General features: G+C 41.1%; 1 pseudogene across 1 annotated transcript; it reads right to left on the reverse strand.

Annotated features, from left to right (window-relative positions):
- Window positions 1-2,951: 2,951 nt before the first annotated feature.
- LOC147371459 (spermine synthase pseudogene) lies at window positions 2,952-4,704 on the reverse strand (annotated as a pseudogene). Its single transcript, XR_015163495.1, has 2 exons — window positions 3,817-4,704; window positions 2,952-3,786 (listed from the first exon to the last, which is right to left on the reverse strand). The product of XR_015163495.1 is annotated as a spermine synthase pseudogene (transcript).
- Between the last annotated feature and the right edge of the window lie 1,675 nt (window positions 4,705-6,379).

Consider the following 6,379-nt stretch of genomic DNA (forward strand, 5'->3'; position numbering starts at 1 on the left):
ATGTCACTGGAGATCAGTGGAGAAGTAACTCCAGAAAGAATGAAGGGACGTAGCCAAAGCAAAAACAATACCCAGTTGTGGATGCGACAGGTGGTAGAAGCAAGGTCCAATACTGTAAAGAGCAATATTGCATAGGAACCTGGAATGTCAGGTCCATGAATCAAAGCAAATTGGAAGTGGTCAAACAAGAGATGGCAAGAGTGAACATCGACATTCTAGGCATCAGCGAACTAAAATGGACTGGAATGAGTGGATTTAACTCAGGTGACCATTACATCCACTACTGTGGGCAGGAATCCCTTAGAAGAAATGGAGTAGCCATCATAGTCAACAAGAGTCCAAAATGCAGTATTTGGATGCAATCTCAAAACAACAGAATGATTTCTGTTCGTTTCCAAGGCAAACTATTCAATATCATGGTAATGCAAGTCTATACCCTGACCAGTAACACTGAAGAAGCTAAAGTTGAACGGGTCTATGAAGACATACAAGACCTTTTAGAACTAACACCCAAAAAAGATGTCCTTTTCATTGCAGGGGGCTGGAATGCAAAAGTAGGAAGTCAAAAAACACCTGGAGTAACAGGCAAATTTGACATTAGAGTACAGAATGAAGCAGGGCAAAGGTTAATAGAGTTTTGCCAAGAAAACGCAGTGGTAATAGCAAATACCCTCTTCCAACAATACAAGAGAAGGTTATATACATGGACATCACCAGATGGTCAATACCAAAAGCAGATTGATTATATTCTTTGCAGACAAAAATGGAGAAGCTCTATACAGTCAGCAAAAACAAGACTGGGAGCTGACTGGCTCAGATCATGAACTCCTTATTTCCAAATTCAGACTTAAATTGAAGAAAGTAGGGAAAACCACTAGACCATTCAGGTATGACCTAAATCAAATCCCTTATGATTACACAGGGGAAGTGAGAAATAGATTTAAGGGACTGATCTGATAGACAGAGTGCCTGATGAACTATGGACGTAGGTTCATGACATTGTACAGGAGACAGGGATCAAGACCATCCCCAAGAAAAAGAAGTGCAAAAAAGCAAAATGGCTGTCTGAGGAGGCTTTAAAAATAGCTGAGAAAAGAAAAGAAGTGAAAAGGAAAGATATACCAATTTGAATCCAGAGTTCCAAAAAATAGCAAGGAGAGATAAGAAAGCCTTCCTCAGTGATCAATGCAAATAGAGGAAAACAATAGAATGGGAAAGACTAGAGATCTCTTCAAGAAAATTAGAGATACCAAGGGAACATTTCATGCAAAGATGGGCTCAATAAAGGACATAAATGGTATGGACCTAACAGAAGCAGAAGATATTAAGAAGAGGTGGCAAGAATACACAGAATAACTGTACAAAAAATTTCCTCATGACCCAGATAATCACGATGGTGTGATCGCTCACCTAGAGCCAGACATCCTGGAATGTGAAGTCAAGTGGGCCTTAGGAAGCATCACTACAAACAAAGCTAGTGGAGGTGATAGAATTCCAGTGGAGCTATTTCAAATCCTGAAAGATGATGCTGTGAAAGTGCTACACTCAATATGCCAGCAAATTTGGAAAACTCAGCAGTGGCCACAGGACTGGAAAAGGTCAGTTTTAATTCCAATCCCAAAGAAAGGCAATGCCAAAGAATGCTCAAACTATGACACAATTGAACTCATCTCACACGCTAGCAAAATAATGCTCAAAATTCTCCAAGCCAGGCTTTAGCAGTACGTGAACCATGAACTTCCTGATGTTCAAGCTGGATTTAGAAAAGGCAGAGGAACCAGAGATCAAATTGCCAATATCTGTTGGTTCATTGAAAAACCAAGAGAGTTCCAGAAAAAACATCTATTTCTGCTTTATTGACTATGCCAAAGCCTTTGACTGTGTGGATCACAATAAACTGCGGAAAATTCTTAAAGAGATGGGAATAGCAGACCTGCCTCTTGAGAAACATGTATGCAGGTCAGGAAGCAACAGTTAGAACTGGACATGGAACAACAGACTGGTTCCAAATTGGGAAAGGAGTACGTCAAGGCTGTATGTTGTCACCCTGCTTATTGAACTTATACGCAGAGTACATCATGAGAAAAGCTGGGCTGGAAGAAGCACAAGCTGGAATCAAGATTGCCAGGAGAAATATCAATAACCTCAGATATGCAAATGACACCACCCTTATGGCAGAAATTGAAGAAAAACTAAAGAGCCTCTTGATGAAAGTGAAAGAGGAGACTGAAAAAGTTGATTTAAAGCTCAACATTCAGAAAACTAAGATCATGGCATCCGGTCCCACTACTTCATGGGAAATAGATGGGAAAACAGTGGAAACAGTGTCAGACTTTATTTTCTTGGGCTCCAAAATCACTGCAGATGGTGACAGCAGCCATGAAATTAAAAGACACTAGCTCCTTGGAAGGAAAGTTATGACCAACCTAGACAGCATATTAAAAAGCAGAGACATTACTTTGCCAACAAAGGTCTAGTCAAGGCTATGGTTTTTCCAGTAGTCATGTGTGGATGTGAGAGTTGTACCATAAATAAAGCTGAGCACTGAAGAATTGATGCTTTTGAACTGTGGTGTTGGAGAAGACTCTTGAGAGTCCCTTGGACTGTAAGGATATCCAATCAGTCCATCCTAAAGGAGATCAGTCCTGGGTCTTCATTGGAAGGACTGATGTTGAGGCTGAAACTCCAATCCTTTGGCCACCTGATGTGAAGAGCTGACTCATTTGAAGAGACTCTGATCCTGGAAAAATTGAAGCCGGGAGGAGAAGGGGATGACAGAGGATGAGATGGTTGGATGGCATCACGGACTCAATGGACATGAGTTTGAGTAGGCTCTGTGAGTTGGTGATGGACAGGGAGGCCTGGCATGCTGCAGTTCATGGGGTTGCAAAGATTTGTACATGACTGAGTGACTGAACTGAACTGAACTGATTTAAGACATTTACCAGTTGTTTTTTTTTTTTCTGATTTGTAACTTTAATTGAATCGTTGCTAATCATTTTTAAAGTCTTTCCTCATAAGCACCAAATTTTAATATCTATATCAATTTGGGTGGGAAAGAAACTCCATGAAGAACTCCCCTCCAGAAGAAAACAATGATGTTCACTCCTCCAAACAACCAAATTCAAATTCAAAGTCTACCAAAATGAAAACAAAACAAACAAACAAAAAAAAGTCCACACAGAAAAACAGAAACAAAAACAAAAATCACATTCTAGGGGTTCAGTGCATTTAGCAGCCTTCACTGTGCTGTCTAATCATCCTAGTTCATCAAAATATACATTTTTCCATTTGATTTTTAAATTAAAAAAATAATTAAAAACAGGAAACATGAAGGAATTCACAATCAATTGCCTGACTTGTTTCGATTTCATGTACAGCATAGAAAGGTCAGGAAGGCTATTTGCAGCACACGTGACTCGGGGACACTGATTTTCAAGGTTTAGCTTTCTTCCAAACAGTGTAAAATACCCACAATTCCAAGTATGAAGGGACACAGACGATCTCCTTCGAGAATTCCACAGGACAATACAGGCGCCCCAGCTGTTCTTCATAGAGCGACAGGGCTTCTGTCAAATTGACACAGTTTCCCTGTGTAAAGTATTTCCCATCCTGTTTCAATACTTTAATTGAGAGGTCAAGAACCAGTCTGAGAAACTCCCATGTGGAATCTTCTTCCAGAGATGTGGAGATTGGAACAGCTGTCAAATCATTAATCACATAATCAAACTCTCTCCTTTCTTTGGCGTACCTCTTCAGTACTGGAATACAGTCTTCTATTAGAACCTGATAGCAAAAAAAAAAAAAAAAAAGAACCTGATAGCAGTCTCCTTTAAGATTGTCTAAGACATCACCACACGTTTTTCACATGTATTTCTTACATCCGTCAATCACCATTTGGTCAATCTCTACCATAGTCACCATCTTTGGTTTCAGTTTGACTATTTCACATAATATGCCCCCATCTCCACCTCCCAGAATTAGTACATCTTTGCCACTGTAATCTTCTTTGCCACTGCCCATGATGGCCCGGGTATACGCCAAATCACTTTCCACCAAATTAACATCCCCACTGAGGAGGATAATACTCCCAAATTGCTTTGAGTGTAAAATTTTAATGTTCTGGTAAGGTGAGTCTTCGTCATACACCACTTTATCTATGTCGTACTCAACCAGGCGACCATCCGCAGTGGGCCAGTATCTGTCAATGGCCCCTCCTCGAACTATGGGTGGTAATCGCTTTACCCGCTCAGTACTGTCCTGACTCAATTCTTTCATTCTTTCTTCTACTTTGTTCAAAAGACTATCGACTTCTTTGCCTTGTGCGTCGCCGTCGTAGCTCTGAAGATCCAGCAACACCAATCCATGCGGGTAGATTCTCAAATTGGCAAAGCTGCCGTTTTTGTTTATGTACGTCGCTAAATAGCCATGGTCCTGCCAGGTGTGCACTGACTCCGTCATCCCCTGCTCCTGGAAAATGGACTGGAGGCCTTTCAGAATGGTCTCACCATCAGCTTTGGCGCCGAGCATGAAGTCGAGGGTGCTGTGCCGTGCTGCTGCCATAGTGAGGCGAGGCCCTGGGCCATGCCTGGGGGAGACGGCCGGAGAGACTGGGGGGGCCGCGCGGCGTGTCAGGCTGCGGCCGGCGGGGAGTGCGCCGCGCCGGGGAGGCCGAGCTTTACCCGTTTTTTAATTGGATTGTTTGTCTTTTTGTTGGTGAGCTCTAAGAGTTCTTTATATAGTCCAGATACTAGACCCTTATCAGATATATGAGTTGCAAGTATTTTCTCCTATGTTGTAGGATGTTTGAAACAGATTTTAAGATAACTGATTTGACAACTGTGTGTACAGGAAAGATTGGAGGAGAAATGAAAGGCAGAAGGACCAACTAGGAAGCCATTGCATTTCTTCAGGTTGCAGTTAACCTGCAAAATAGTAACAGTAGGATAATGCACTCAAAAGATTGTGTACCACAAGTGAAATAAGGAAAAGTCAAAGTGTAATGGATGCGATCAGCCTTATTAGAAGTAGCAAATAACCTGGTGTAGTTTCAGGAAAGCATTATTCTATCAATATATCTAAAGCTGTAGCAGCCTAATCACTTAAAGTAAAATGGTTGAAGCCCTAACACAATCAAACTTTAACCCAATCAATTATAATAAAATGGCTGAAGGGAACAGAAACAGAATCAATTATATTAACTTGGCTGGAGCTGAAACCCAATCAGTTGAATTGCACCTTGTCTTCCTAGAAAGGGTAGATAGTCTGCAGAGAATTACCTCTCTCCAACCAAATAAAAAAAAAGTTGTCACTATTTCTCTTGTGATGTTTAGGGAGGAACATTCCCTGTTTGGCCAAGGGAATATCATATATTTACAAAGGTGAGAGATACAATTCTATTAGCCATCAAAATTATCCAGCTAATTTGAATCACTTGTTCACTAAACAACTTCTAATTATAACATTTGACTTCCAAATTGTCAACTGTTTTCATCAGTCAATAGGATTGCCTAGGCTACTGTAAGTTCTATGTCAAACTATGTAAATCTATGTAAAGTTTTCATTCCAATCCCAAAGAAAGGCAATGCCAAAGAATATTCAAACTACTGTGCAACTGCACTCATTTTACACGCTAGCAAGATAATGCTCAAAATCCTCCAAGCTAGGTGTCAACAGAACGTGAACCAAGAACTTCCAGATGGATTTAGAAAAGGCAGAGGAACCAGAGATTAAACTGCCAACATCCATTGGATCATAGAAAAAGCAAGCGAATCCCAGAAAAACATCTACTTTGGCTTCATCGACTATGCTAAAGCCTTTAACTGTGTGGATCACAACAAACTGTGGAAAATTCTTCAAGAGATGGGAATACCAGACCACCTTACCTGTCTCCTGAGAAACCTGTAGGACGAACAAGAAGCAACAATTAGAACTGGACATCGAACAATGGACTGATTCAAAATCGGGAAAGGAGTATGTCAAGGCTATATATTGTCACCCTGCTTATTTAACTTATATGCAGAGTACATCATGCAAAATGCTGGGCTGGATGACTCACAAGCTGGAATGAAGATTGCTGGGAGAAATATCAACAACCTCAGATATGCAGATGATACCACTCTAATGGCAGAAAGTGAAGAGGAACTAAAGAGCCTCTTAACGAGGGTGAAAGAGAAGAGTGAAAAAGTTGGCTTAAAACTCAACATTCAAATAACTAAGATCATGGCATCTGATCCCATCAGTTCAGTTCAGTTCAGTTGCTCAGTCATGTCCAACTCTTTGCAACCCCATGGACTGCAGCACGCCAGGCCTTCCTGTCCATCACCAACTCCCGGAGCCTACTCAAACTCATGTCCATCGAGTCGGTGATGCCATCCAA

This window comes from Bos grunniens, chromosome 5 (genome assembly GCF_055505025.1).
Source record: "Bos grunniens cultivar Pamir isolate PY7600 chromosome 5, Bosgru_T2T1.0, whole genome shotgun sequence".
In the NCBI taxonomy this organism is placed as follows: Eukaryota; Metazoa; Chordata; class Mammalia; order Artiodactyla; family Bovidae; genus Bos; species Bos grunniens.